The sequence below is a fragment of the Chiloscyllium plagiosum genome, unplaced genomic scaffold (genome assembly GCF_037043375.1).
Source record: "Chiloscyllium plagiosum isolate Xiang-an unplaced genomic scaffold, Cpla_swu_hap1 HiC_scaffold_4, whole genome shotgun sequence".
Lineage (NCBI taxonomy): Eukaryota > Metazoa > Chordata > Chondrichthyes > Orectolobiformes > Hemiscylliidae > Chiloscyllium > Chiloscyllium plagiosum.
Window position 1 is genome coordinate 43,948,632 of NW_028270142.1, and position 13,926 is coordinate 43,962,557.

Genomic DNA, 13,926 nt, shown 5'->3' on the forward strand with positions numbered 1-13,926 from the left:
TGCGTGGCAGTGATGGCCTGGTGAATTCAGATACTAATCAAATTGTCAGTAAATTACTAGATTATTAATCCTGCATTCTGAGGTTTAAGTCCTGCTATGGCAGATGGTGGAATTTAATTTAATAAGAATCTGGAATTCAGAGTTTAATGATGACCATGAAACTATTGCCAATTGTCAGGGAAAACCCATCAGGTTGATTAATGTTTGGGAAAGAAATCTACCATCCCTACTTGGTCTGGCCTACATGTGAGTGCAAACCCCCGACAATGAGCTTGAATCTTAACTACCCACTAGGCAACTAGAGAGGGCAATAAATGCTGGCCTAGCTAGAAATGCCCACATCCTGTGAATTCATTCAAACAAAAGTTCACATTTTTATTCTTTTAGACACACGTGATTTGATGTTTTGTTATCAATCCTTATCGGTGCTACTAATAACAAAATATATTTCACTCTATCCGTTACTAAAATCTACAGGATTGAAACAGACCTCTGAATGACAGATAGCTCTTGGGATTGAGATTTCTGATTCTAAATCGTGGGGAAAACTTGATGCTGACCAGTTGGTTTCCTGATGATCTGTGCATAATTCCATCAGACCTTTTACACTGGAGGCAACCCATCTCTCTGGCCAGTTCTCCAGCCTGTGGGTGAAACCCCACTCTCTCACCCGCATTGTCAACATTAAATCCCTCCCATCAGGTATCTGCAGCAAAGGAATCCATTACAGTCTTTGATGTAGTCAATCACTCTGTCCTTCTCTACTTAATGGAGGGGACAGATCAGCGGTTGTGATTGACACTGTGTATTTGGATGCTTATCCAATAAATTTAAAATCCATAGAATGAGGGACAGTGATACCTGGATGCAAAATGGTTAGGGAACAGAAAGCAGACAATCCTGGCAACCGGTTTCTTTCAGTCTCGAGAGAGACATGTGTTAGTGCTGCAGAAATGTTTGATACATGGACTTGTACTTGGTCACAAAAATCATAATATCAACGGTTGATACAACATCTGTTGAAACAATGGGAAAGATAGTAAAGAAAGACTTGGGGAGAATATGGACTAGTGAAATGGACAAACATGTGGCAGATGACATTTAACATAGAGTTATATGAAGTAAGAGATTTTGAGCAGGAAAATTGTGAGAGGCAATATAAAGCAATGGTACAGTGTTAGACTGGTTACAGAAACAGAAGGAGCTGAGGTTGTATGCCACAAACTTTGAAGGCATTGAAACAACTTGAGAAAGCTGTTTAAATAAAAGTGAATGATATCTTAGGCTTTACTTGTGGGAGAATAGAGAATTGCAAGAAAGTTATGCTAACCTTCTATTAAGCATTGTTTATATCTGAGTTAGCGAGGGGTGTTCAAATCTGAGAATCGCGCCTTAGGAATGGTCAAGATTAGAGTGGTGCTGGAAAAGCACAGCACGTCAGGCAGCATCTGAGGAGCAGGAAAATCGACATTTTCAGGAAGTGAGGCCTGCCCAAAACGCCGATTTTCCTGCTCCTCGGATACTGCCTGACCTGTTGTGCTTTTCCAGCACCAGCCTCATCTTAAATCTAATCTCTACATCTGCAGTCCTCACTTTCACCTTAGGAATGTTGTCAAGGCCTTGGAGAGGGTGTAGAACAGATTGATTGGAATGGTAGATATGAGGCACTTCAGTTATGGAAAAGGAATAGACAATCAAGGCTCATGTCTTTAGAGCAGAGGAGGTTAGGAAGAGATTTGATGGCTAGCTTCACAACCATAAACAACTTTGATAGAGTCAATTAAAAAAGACTTCTCACAAAGGTAGAAGTGTCTGTAACCAGAGAATGGAGGTGAAGTGAGGAATTTTCTTTCTAACACAGCTAATTCTTGTGAAGTGGAATAGTCTGAAAGGGCAGACACCGCAGATTCAAGAGTAACTTCAGGGTAAATAGTTGATGAGCACAAATTTGCAGAGCTGTTAGTAAAGAACAGGTAGGGAATTTGACGAAATGGTAGTTTTCAAAAAGTTAGCATAGACCTGATGGGCTAAATGATCTCCTTCTGTGCTGTTTTGACACTACACGTCCATGTTTGAATCCCTTCCCAGCGAAATAACTACCTTCATATTGTTCTACTAACATGCATCAAGCTGTAGACAGAACTTGAGGACCTAACTCTTTGAAGAAGCTTTTGGTCATCTCCTTCGAACATGGCCTTTCTTTGGCAGCCACTTCTTTCTCACAATCCTGTGGAATAAATGCCTGAGAAACAAAGGAAGGCTTATAGTCCTATAGTCACCTATTTATTCTCAGGGCATCCCAAAGCACTTTACAGTCAATGAAGTTCTTTTGAAGCAGAAGTTAATGTGCACACAGCAAGATCCCACAAACAACTATGTGAAATCACCTGGCAAACTTTTCTAGTTTCATTGATTGAAGAATAAATATTGGCCTGAGGGAGAACTACCCTGCTCTTCTTCAAATTAGTGTTGTGGGATCTTTTATATTGATCTGAGAGGGCAGTTGAAGCCTTTGTTTAATGCCCTATCTGAAAGACAGTATCTCTGACAGTGCTGGAATTGTCAGGCTAGATTTTGTGCTCAGGTCCCTGGAGTGGGAATTAAAACCCACAACTTTCTGACACAGAAGTTGTCTCACTAAACAAAGTTTGACACCTTATTGTGTCCAGCATTGAATGTACTAGATAGTGCGTGCTGTTATTAATGGCTTAAGCTCCTGAGGTGAATGCAGCTGACTGTTCCAAAAGTTCACTTGGATAAATTCATGAAGACCAGGAAATTTGGGTCCTCCTGTGGGCCTCAATGAACACCAATACATTTACTTCCATAGGAAAAACAGAAATTGATGGTGAAACTCTGAGGCATCTGTGCAGAAGAAGCAGAGTTAATGTCTCAGGTCACTGAATGGTCTAATTCAGCTCCTATATCGTATGGTCTTAAGGTCTTATATCCACTGTGCTTGACGATCAACTCTGTTAACTCAGACCAATTGCTATGTTAAACAACTTTAAAATGCTCATTCTCATCTCTGAAACTACATCCAGTCTTACAACTCTCTGAGATCACAGCACTTATCCAATTCTGAAGGACCCATGTGCATCCTTATTTTCCTCACTCTATTATTGGCAGCTGTGCCATCAGTTGCCTGGGTCCTCACCATTATGACTCTCTTCAGCTATGATGAAGAGTCAACTAGACTCAAAATATTAGCTTTTTCTCTCTCCATGGATGCTGTCTGACCCTTTGTGATCTCCAGCATTTATTGTTTTCAGTACAGATTCCAGCAATAATTTGTTCCTCTCTTCACAAATGTTTCTCTCTCGCCTCCTTTGAAACACCCTTAAAAATCAATATATTTGACCAGGTTTTTGGTTATGTTTGCTCATTTGGCTCAGTGGCATTTTGTCCCTAATTTTCTTTGGGATTATGATTGTATTCTTTGAAAGCCACTCTAGGATTAAGTTTTAATGAAACCCCTTAAGGAACAGTTTCTCATTCACGTTAACTTACTGACAGGAGTCTGTTACTGAATAGTTTCTCCACACCTTCTTAAAGATCTCACAATTGGGATAAAAGGCAGCAATTCACTGCTCTGCGCCACTTCCTCTATCATATGTGAACAAATTTAATCTTTAACCGAAGTACCAAATGTAAAGAAACAGTGTTGTGAAGAGTATCACGTTAAATAGCTTTTCAAGATCATTCTATTTACACAAATACAAGTAATTGGCTCCCTAAATTATCTCATTTCCTGACAGGGATAACAATAATTCTTAAACACCACATTGAGGCACCTGTTTTCTTAATTAATGTGGGCCCACAGTAAAAGCAATGGGTAGCCTTCTAATCTTCAAACTCTTATCTGATGCTGGAGTCTTTAAACTTAACTGTGATTTTATCTCTGACTTATCTATCACATAAGGCTTTAATTCTAGTGTTTACTAACCCTCAGAGGCCTCTGAGGGGAGAAGTTCATTCATTCAACTTTCTAATGATCAAAGACCTGGTCAGAGCTCAAACTTATGGGTCATTTGGGAATTTAAACTATCTTTTGGGAGTGGGGTGGGGGGTGGGGGCACAGTGGTGGTGAAGTCACAGAATTATTTTAACTCTTTGATATCAACTTGTAAGAGGTACATAGCGAATCACTGCTGATGGGAAAGGGTTTTGTCAGGCAGGATCGGCGTGAGCAGGGGCTCTGTGATCACACATTTGTGAGCTTGCTGGCTCCAGGGAGCATTCAAGATCAACAAGGGGTGGATAAAGCAACAGTTTGAAATCAGAAAATATTCCTGGTGTTGAAGTCCAAAAATAAAACAAAGACAGGACATTCTGAAAGCACACGATAGCCACAAGTCCATGCAAGTAGAGAGTATTCCATTAGTGATGGAATACTCTCTACTTGCATGGATGAGTGCAGCTCCAACAACCTTCAAGAAGCTTGGCACCGCCCAGAACAAAGCAGTCTACTTGAAACATATGGCCACCCACCACATCCAATAATCCCGTCCATCACTAATAAGATGCAGTAGCAGCAATGTGTACAGGCATTAGAGCAATGCACCTAGCTCTTTTCAAACCTACCTAGAAGGACAAGGGCAGCAGATACATGGGACTACCACCAAGTTTTGTCCAAGCCACATATTCTCCTGCCTTGGAAATATATCCCTGATCCTTCAGTGCCACTGGGTTAAAATGCAGGAACTTATCCCCTTACAGCACTGTGGGAATAACTGTACCACATAGACTGCAGTCATTCAAGAACATGGGAAAACAGCTTCCCATCATCTTTTCAATGGCAGTTAGGGATGGGCATTAAACATTGACCTTTCCAGCAATGTTCTCATCCCCTGACATTCAGCTTGTGGAGAAACATTGAATGATACAGAAGACCATTCCAACCATCATGCTGAAATTAGCTCTTTGAAAGCGCTATCTAAATAGTCACAGCTTTCTGCGTATTCCCCATATCTCTACAGTTTTATTTCTGTTTCACAATTCTCTTTTGTGAACATACATTTTCTTTATTTTCTCATGTTCAGACCCAATCTGGATTTCAGCTTGGAAGAAAGACTTGCATTTCCAAAATGATTCATATGATTGCCCTGACAGTTCAAGGCGGCACGGTGGTTCAGTGGCCAGCCTTGGACAACTGTCTGTGTGGAGTTTGGACGTTCTCCCCATGTCTGTGGGTTTCCTCCATGTGTCTATGTGGGTTTCCTCCATGTGTCTGTGTGGGTTTCCTCCATGTGCCTGTGTGAGTTTCCTCCATGTGTCTATGTGGGTTTCCTCCATGTGTCTGTGTGGGTTTCCTCCATGTGTCTGTGTGGGTTTCCTCCATGTGCCTGTGTGAGTTTCCTCCATGTGCCTGTGTGAGTTTCCTCCATGTGTCTGTGTGGGTTTCCTCCATGTGTCTGTGTGGGTTTCCTCCCCATGTCTGTGTGGGTTTCCTCCATGTGTCTGTGTGGGTTTCCTCCATGTGCCTGTGTGAGTTTCCTCCATGTGCCTGTGTGAGTTTCCTCCATGTGTCTGTGTGGGTTTCCTCCATGTGTCTGTGTGGGTTTCCTCCATGTGTCTGTGTGGGTTTCCTCCATGTGTCTGTGTGGGTTTCCTCCATGCGTCTGTGTGGGTTTCCTCCATGTGTCTGTGTGGGTTTCCTCCATGTGTCTGTGTGGGTTTCCTCCATGTGTCTGTGTGGGTTTCCTCCCCATGTCTGTGTGGGTTTCCTCCATGTGTCTGTGTGGGTTTCCTCCATGTGTCTATGTGGGTTTCCTCCATGTGTCTGTGTGGGTTTCCTCCATGTGTCTATGTGGGTTTCCTCCATGCGTCTGTGTGGGTTTCCTCCATGTGTCTGTGTGGGTTTCCTCCCCATGTCTATGTGGGTTTCCTCCATGTGTCTGTGTGGGTTTCCTCCATGTGTCTGTGTGGGTTTCCTCCATGTGTCTGTGTGGGTTTCCTCCCCATGTCTGTGTGGGTTTCCTCCATGTGTCTGTGTGGGTTTCCTCCATGTGTCTGTGTGGGTTTCCTCCATGCGTCTGTGTGGGTTTCCTCCATGTGTCTGTGTGGGTTTCCTCCATGTGTCTGTGTGAGTTTCCTCCATGTGTCTGTGTGGGTTTCCTCCATGTGTCTCTGTGGGTTTCCTCCATGTGTCTGTGTGGGTTTCCTCCCCATGTCTATGTGGGTTTCCTCCATGTGTCTCTGTGGGTTTCCTCCATGTGTCTGTGTGGGTTTCCTCCCCATGTCTCTGTGGGTTTCCTCCATGTGCCTGTGTGGGTTTCCTCCATGTGTCTGTGTGGGTTTCCTCCATGTGTCTGTGTGGGTTTCCTCCCCATGTCTGTGTGGGTTTCCTCCATGTGTCTGTGTGGGTTTCCTCCATGTGTCTGTGTGAGTTTCCTCCATGTGTCTGTGTGGGTTTCCTCCATGTGTCTGTGTGGGTTTCCTCCATGTGTCTGTGTGGGTTTCCTCCATGTGTCTGTGTGGGTTTCCTCCCCATGTCTGTGTGGGTTTCCTCCATGTGTCTCTGTGGGTTTCCTCCATGTGCCTGTGTGGGTTTCCTCCATGTGTCTCTGTGGGTTTCCTCCATGTGCCTGTGTGGGTTTCCTCCATGTGTCTGTGTGGGTTTCCTCCATGTGTCTCTGTGGGTTTCCTCCATGTGCCTGTGTGGGTTTCCTCCATGTGTCTGTGTGGGTTTCCGCCATGTGTCTGTGTGGGTTTCCTCCCCATGTCTGTGTGGGTTTCCTCCATGTGTCTGTGTGGGTTTCCTCCATGTGTCTCTGTGGGTTTCCTCCATGTGCCTGTGTGGGTTTCCTCCATGTGTCTATGTGGGTTTCCTCCATGTGTCTGTGTGGGTTTCCTCCATGTGTCTGTGTGGGTTTCCTCCATGTGTCTGTGTGGGTTTCCTCCATGTGTCTGTGTGGGTTTCCTCCATGTGTCTGTGTGGGTTTCCTCCATGTGTCTGTGTGGGTTTCCTCCATGTGTCTCTGTGGGTTTCCTCCATGTGTCTGTGTGGGTTTCCTCCATGTGCCTGTGTGGGTTTCCTCCATGTGTCTCTGTGGGTTTCCTCCATGTGCCTGTGTGGGTTTCCTCCATGTGTCTGTGTGGGTTTCCTCCATGTGTCTGTGTGGGTTTCCTCCATGTGTCTGTGTGGGTTTCCTCCATGTGTCTGTGTGAGTTTCCTCCATGTGTCTATGTGGGTTTCCTCCCCATGTCTATGTGGGTTTCCTCCATGTGTCTGTGTGGGTTTCCTCCATGTGTCTGTATGGGTTTCCTCCATGTGTCTGTGTGGGTTTCCTCCATGTGTCTGTGTGGGTTTCCTCCGGATGCACCGGTTTCCTCGCACAATCCAAAGGTGTGCAGTTTAGGTGAATTGGTCATGCTAAATTGCCCATAGCATTCAGGGATGTGTAAGTTAGGGGTAAATGTAGGGTGGGTTACTCTTCTGAGAGTTGGTGTGGACTTGTTGGGCTGGTTGGCCTGTTTCCACACTGTACGCATTCTATGATACCTTACAGCCAATGAAGCTTTTCGAAGTGTAGCCATTGTTGTAATGTGGGACTGTGCCACCATATGAGGGCTCTAGTGAGTACGTGAAATCATACTTAGCTATACTCAGTTCTGAGTGGATAGATTCACAGGGGACCAGCCCTGGCAAATGTAGATTCAGTTGAACCAGTATACAGAAAACAATGAAAGAAAAAAATGGAGTTAGATAAGTCATTTGCAAAGGAAAACTAGAGGGAAACAGCAAAGGAAATGCAACTGATTAAATAGCTCTTTCAAAGAACCGGCACAATTAAGATGGGTATGTACTCCATATGTGCTGCAATGTCTTTCTGTGATACCTTCATTCTTGTTGCAATACTTTACTCCTTGAGTCATTGCCAAAATTGACTGGATTTTCTTCTTGAGTGGGTACTAATCTGTTTGACTAACATCAAAACTAACGTGGTAATCAGGCAGAGAGTTCAAACAGGAATGTTGCTTGCAGTTAAAGGAAAGCTGTGAGGACCTTCACTGAAAGAGGAAATATAACTCTCATTTCTACAGGTTTTTTTCACAGGTGCAAGATGGCCCAAGGAAGGCACTTGATACTGATGAAGTGCAGCCCCTATTGTAGTGTTGGAGACTCAGTAGACAGTAAGACTTACAAACAGCAATGTGATCATGACCAGATCATTTATTCTTGAAAAAATGAATTCTGCTTTTCTTCAAAATAGTGGCATGGGATCTCATGCATCCATCACAGATGTGGAGGTGCCAGTGTTGGACTAGGTTGGAAAAGGTGGCACCTCCATTCTAACTGATTAAACATTTAACAGCCATCTTAGGTGTGTTCAATTCATTCGCATCAGTTGTATGATATTTTGATCTTTTACTTTTAAATTTATGTGTCTAAGGTCTCCCTTTCTCACTCGCACCTGAAGAAGAAGCAAGTTTCTGAAAACTTGTGTTTTCAAATAAACCTGTTGGACAATGACCTGGTGTTGTGTGATTTTTGACCTTATCCATCACAGATGGTAATCAGAGTCTTGGATCAATATCTCGTCCAAAAGGTAGCATCTTTGATAGCAAGCCTTCAGTCAAATACCTAGATTGGGATTTAATTAATTTATGACTTCCGAGATGAAAGGCAACCACATCCATTTCTCTCTCCTTCACTCACTCTCTCTCAGTCTCTCTTCCACACACACTCCCATTTGCTCGCTTACTTTTCTCTGACCGTTTCTTGCTCTCTGGCTCTTCTTCACAATGTCTCACTCTCTCAGGCATCTTCTCAACCCCCTTGCAGCCTGCCTTACTCTCTCATCCTTTGAGTCACTCATAGAAACAAAGAAGACAGGAGCAGGAGTAGACCATCTGACCCCTGGAGCCTATTGCGCCATTAAACATGATCATGGTTGCTTAATACCCTAATTAATACCCTAATTAATACCCTAATCCTGCACCACCCATCTATCCTTCTTCAAAACACGAAATGTTTTGACGTCAGCCACTTTCTGCAGGAGTGAATTGCACAGGCTCACCAATCTCTTACCGAAGAAATTTCTCCTCCTCTCAGTCCTAAAACGTTTACCTGTCATCCTGAACTTATGGCCCCTCCCCCATCATAGGGAACGTCCTTCTTGCATCTAATCTGCCTACTTCTATTAGAATTTTATAAGTTTCTATGAGATCACTCCTCATTTTTCTAAACTCCAGTGAATACAATACTAACTGACTCAATCTCTCCTCATACATCAGTTCTGCCATCCTAGGAATCAATCTGCTCAACTTTTGCTGCAGTCCCTCTATAGCAAGAACATCTTGTCTCAGATAAGGAGACCAAAACTGCACACAATATTCCAGGTGCAGCCACATCAATGCCTTATATATTTGCAATGCCCTTGTTCCTCTACTCAAATCCTCTGACTGCTGGCCAACAGATAGTTCGCCTTCTTCACCGCCTGCTGCCCCTGAACACTTACTCTCAGTGACTAGCAAACAAGGACCCCTGATTTTATTGAACAATCTTCTCCCTCAATTTACAGCCATTCAAATAATAATTTGCCTTTCGGTTTTTGCTACCAAAGCAACCCTTATATATCCACATCATACTGCATTTGCCCACTCACTTAGCCTGTTCAAATCACACTGCAACATCTTTACATTCTCCAGACAGGTCACCCTCATACCCAGCTTTGTGTCATCTGCAAATTTTGAGATATTACATTTAGTTCCCTCACCAAAATCATTAACATAGATAGTGAATGACTGGAGTTCCCAGCACTTGCTCCTGTACTACCCCGCTATTCACTGCCTGCCATTCAGAAGAAGACCCATCAGCTCGAATTAAGGAGAATCCAAAGAGTTTTTACAAATTCATTAAGGACAAAAGGGTAACTAGGGAGAGAATAGGGCCCCTCAAAGATCAGCAAGGTGGCCTTTGTGTGGAGCCGCAGAAAATGGGGGAGATACTAAATGAGTGTTTTGCATCAGTATTTACTGTGGAAAAGGATATGGAAGATATAGACTGTAGGGAAATAGATGGTGACATCTTGCAAAATGTCCATATTACAGAGGAGGAAGTGCTGGATGTCTTGAAATGCATAAAAGTGGATAAATCCCCAGGACCTGATCAGGTGTATCCGAGAACTCTGTGGGAAGATAGAGAAGTGATTGCTGGGCCTCTTGCTGAGATATTTGTATCATCAAATACTCACAGGTGAGATGCTGGAAGACTGGAAGTTGGCTAACGTGGTGCGACTGTTTAAGAAGGGTGGTAAGGACAAGCCAGGGAACTATAGACCAGTGAGCCTGACATCGGTTGTGGGCAAGTTGTTGGAAGGAATCCTGAGGGACAGGGTGTACATGTATTTGGAAAGGCAAGGACTGATTAGGGATAGGCAACATGGCTTTGTGCGTGGGAAATCATGTCTCACAAACTTGATTGAGTTTTTTGAGGAAGTAACAAAGAGGATTGATGAGGGCAGAGCGGTAGGTGTGATCTATTTGGACTTCAGTAAAGCGTTCGACAAGCTTCCCCATGGGAGACTGATTAGCAAGGTTAGATCTCATGGAATAAAGGGAGAACTAGCCATTTGGATACAGAACTGGCTCAAAGGTAGAAGACAGAGGGTGGTGGTGGAGGGTTGTTTTTCAGACTGGAGGCCTGTGACCAGTTGAGTGCCACAAGGATCGGTGCTGGGCCCTCTACTTTTTGTCATTTACATAAATACATTTGGATGCGAGCATAAGAGGTACAGTTAGTAAGTTTGCAGGTGACACCAAAATTGGAGGTGTAGTGGACAGCGAAGAGGGTTACCTCAGATTACAACAGGATCTGGACCAGATGGGCCCAATGGGCTGAGAAGTGGCAGATGGAGTTTAATTCAGATAAATGCGAGGTGCTGCATTTTGGGAAAGCAAATCTTAGCAGGACTTGTACACGTAGTGGTAAGGTCCTAGGGAGTGTTGCTGAACAAAGAGACCTTGGAGTGCAGGTTCATAGCTCCTTGAAAGTGGAGTCGCAGGTAGATAGGATAGTGAAGAAGGTGTTTGGTATGCTTTCCTTTATTGGTCAGAGTATTGAGTACAGGAGTTGGGAGGTCATGTTGCGGCTTAACAGGACATTGGTTAGGCCACTGTTGGAATATTATGTGCAATTCTGGTCTCCTTCCTATCGGAAAGATGTTGTGAAACTTGAAAAGGTTCAGAAAAGATTTACAACGATGTTGCTAGGGTTGGAGGATTTGAGCTATAGGGAGAGGCTGAACAGGCTGGGGCTGTTTTCCCTGGAGCGACGGAGGCTGAGGAGTGACCTTATAGAGGTTTACAAAATTATGAGGGGCATGGATAGGGCAAATAGGCAAAGTCTCTTCCCTGGGGTCAGGGAGTCCAGAACTAGAGGGCATGAGTTTAGGGTGAGAGGGGAAAGATATAGAAAAGACCTACAGGGCAACGGTTTCTTACAGAGGGTGGTACATGTATGGAATGAGCTGCCAGAGGAAGTGGTGAAGGTTGGTACGATTGCAACATTTAAGAGGCATTTGGATGGGTATATGAATAGGAAAGGTTTGGAGGGATATGGGCCGGGTTCTGGCAGGTGGGACTCGATTAGGTTGGGATATCTGGTCGGCATGGACGGGTTGGGCCGAAGGGTCTGCTTCTGTGCTGTACATCTCTATGACTTTGATGAAGAGTCATCTGGACTCAAAATGTTCGCTGGCTCTCTCTCCATGGATGCTGCCTGACCCATTGTGATCTCTTACATTTGTTGTTTCCAGGACAGATTCCAGCATCTGTCATAATTTGCTCCACCATTTATTCCTCCCTTCGTTTGCTGTCTATTAACCAACTTTCTATCCATCTCAATACACACCGTTTTCAATCCCATGCACTTTAATTTTATACATTAATCTCTGATGTGGGACTTTGTTGAAAGCCTTTTGAAAATCCAAATAAACCATACCTACTGGCTCCACCAATCAACTCTATTCGCTACAACCTTGAAGAATTCCACTGCATTTGTCAAGCATGATTTCCCTTTTGTACTGACCATACCACAGTGTTTTAAGTGCTCTGCTATAAAATCCATGAAAATTCAATCTAACATCTTCCCCACTCCTGATGTCAGATTCCCTGCTCTGTAATTCTCTGTTTGTTTTTCTACTCTTTTTAAATAGTGGTGTTACATTAACTAATCTCAAGTCTCCAGGATCTCAGAAAATGACCACCAACACACCTGCTATTGCCAGGACCACTTTCTTCAGTATTCTGGGATGTAAATTATCCTGGAGATTTATCAGACTTCAATCTCAACAATATTTCCCACAACATTTTACTGTTAGTACAGGTTTGCATCAGTTCCTCCCTCTCACTAAACCCTGTGGTTCCAATCATTTCTGGTACATTATCTGTGTTCTACTTTGTGAAGACGGAAGTGAAGTATGAACTTCGTTCATCAGCCATTTCTTGACCCCCATTATAAATTTCCCCGTTTCTGTCTGTAAGGGGCCTACACTCATCTTTTTTGCTTTACATACCTATAGAAACGTTTACAGTCAGTTCCTATTTTCTCATTTTCTATTTCCCCTTCTTAATCAATCTTGGTCCTCCTTTGGTGGCTTCTAAACTGTACCCAAGCCTCAGATCTATTTTGTTTTTATTTCCAATTAGAATGCCTCTTTTAGGCATCTAATACTGTCTCTAACTTTTGTCTACTGTCTATGGTTTGGCCACTGTTCTCTTTGGCCATAATTGCACCCAACAGGAATAAAAAAATGTTGTTGTTTACCCATTTGCTCTTTGAATGTTTGCCATTGACTACCCTCTGTCATCCCTTTCGGTAACAAAACTTCCACAATGTGGAGGCAGTCAGTCCATGTGACATTTTATAAATTCCTACTTTGGAAATAGAACCAGTCTGACTCAAGGTTAGAAACAGACAGACTCTAACCTCATACCTTTAATGCATTGTCTGAGCCGAGATGTCACCTTTTTTTTATAAAACTTTACGTTATCTCAGGAATGTGACTTGAAAGAGGTTCTGGGATTTACATATTAATGTATTTTACATATATATCCCATTCTAATGGATTAAGGACTTAAAAGCAATCTGGGTTTGTTCAATGCGTCATATCAGTTGTCTGATACTTTAATCTTTTACTATAAAGTCTGTGTCCTATAATCCTTCTCCACTAGGTACCTGATGAAGGAACAGTGCTCTGAAAGCGAGTGCTTCCAAATAAACCTGTTGGACTATGACCTGGTGTTGTGCAATTTTTAACTTTGTCCACCCCAGTCCAACACTGGCTCTTCCACATCATAATTCCCATTCCAACACTGCCAACTCAAGTCTCATACCATTGTAGTTTCTCTCATACTATCCCTCAATATTTTGATTTGTTATGTTATTGCCACATGTATCCAGGTACAGTGAAAAGTTTTATTTTGCATGCAGTACAGGCAGATCAGACTACACAAAGTGTTTTAGGGTAATAGAACAGAGCAAAGAGTACAATGTTACGGGTGCAGAGAAGGTGCACAAAGAGTGAAATCAACATTAAGTTTAAAATTTGAGAGGTCCATTCAGAAGTCTAATAACTGCCTTACTCCCACTACCTCCATTCTGCTCTCACTCCCTGCCTTGCTTGAATCTGTTTGTCCGTGTGTCTAAGCTTTCGTATCTATTGCCTGACGGAAGAGGTTGGAAGAGATTATAAACCAGGTGAGAGGAGTCTTCACTTATGTTGGCTGCCTTCCTGCGGCAGCAGCAAGTACAGATGGAGATAATGAATGGAAGGTTCAATTGCATGATGGACTGGGCTGTGTTTACAACTCTCTGTAGTTTCTTACAGTCCAGGGCAGAGCAGTTGCCATACCAAGGTGTGATGCATCTGTTTAGAATACTTGCTCCTCTCCACTTCCTGACTCTTCCTCACTCTGTCA